Source organism: Tupaia chinensis, unplaced genomic scaffold (genome assembly GCF_000334495.1).
Source record: "Tupaia chinensis unplaced genomic scaffold, TupChi_1.0 Scaffold000313_1, whole genome shotgun sequence".
Classification (NCBI taxonomy): Eukaryota; Metazoa; Chordata; class Mammalia; order Scandentia; family Tupaiidae; genus Tupaia; species Tupaia belangeri.
The window spans coordinates 3,509,169-3,510,548 of record NW_006159806.1 but is presented as its reverse complement, the minus strand read 5'-3'; positions in this window follow the sequence as shown (position 1 = coordinate 3,510,548).

The window sequence follows — 1,380 nt, the reverse complement described above, 5'->3', positions numbered from 1 at the left end:
TTTCATGATTCAATGTCATCTCATAGCAGATGATTGCTTATAAGCAAGCACTTCTGATTTAATCCAGATCATTTCTGATGCAGGGCATGGTAAAGAACTCAATTAGATGTGCTGCTCTATTTTCACATTTCCCCCATAAAATTTAAACCTGAATTCATAACTGCCTGGTATATTGAGACTGTAAGAGCATCTTTCTTTGCTTAACATTTTTGCTGTTAAGAATAATATGTAACATATATCATAGTATTTGGTTATTGTGATTTGTGTATAATATTGACATCCTCTTTACTTCATACATAATAGAGCTCGTGCATGTCAGTGAGAGACATGAACGTCCTCCACAGGGTCTGGTCATGCTGTAATCCAATCTCCTTCCTCCCGTTCTCCAGCCTATCAGATCTTACGCACTCTTGCACGTGCCTGGTGTACTTTGCTGATTAGCCTTGGGATTCAAATTTTAGTGGCCGTGGGAGTTAAGACTTCCCAGACCATTACTGCTGTGCCATGGGGCTGGCCCAAGTATTCAGTTTTCTATTCTCCTTTTATTTATATAGGATTGTCAGGAAATTACTTTACCCAATGTAACAAATGTGTTTTTACTGCTATGAATGATTTAAACAAATGTTTCACAAAGCTTTTTTTTTTTTTCCCCATGGAATTTGTTTTTCTTCTTTTTAGGGAGATTTTTGCTGTAGAGCACATGCACTTGCTGAAGAGACAGAGAGACAGAAAGTGAAAAATCACCCCCGGGGGGATAGCCACACTACAATCTCTTTTCTAACATTCTTCTCTTGGAATTTTGGGCATGCATACACATGCACTGATATGAGTTAAAACTCATGGGTCCAGGACTCGAACCATGGTAAGCCATGTGGGAGTCCAGTTCCGTAACCACTATACCACCTGCTTGCTCCAAGAATCTACTCTTCTAAATCAGATGCATAAAAATACTTTAAATACATCATTTTTCATTTTGACAAAAAGACAATCTTTAATCCCATAATGATTGTTTTACTGAATTTTTCCCTAATCCTACAGTATCCCAAATAATTCATATGTATTGTTTAATTTTCAGAAACCTTTTTCACATTTTAATTCTCACATTTTTAGCAGAGTACAATGAAATACTTCCCTTCCCAGGTTTATTAGCAATGTGATTTCTTGCCAAGAGAAAGAATCAACTTGATACCCTTGAATTCAACTTCAAGTTGAAGTGTACACTAATTCAGTTAAAGCCTCTCCACAAATCTGACATAAATTAATGAAGTTTCCAAATGTTTTGTCAAATATATATATTGATATAAAAGAACTAGACACTTTCCTTTTTTACACTATAGAGTCTCTTTTTACTAGCCTTGAACCAAGTTTATGAAATGCAAT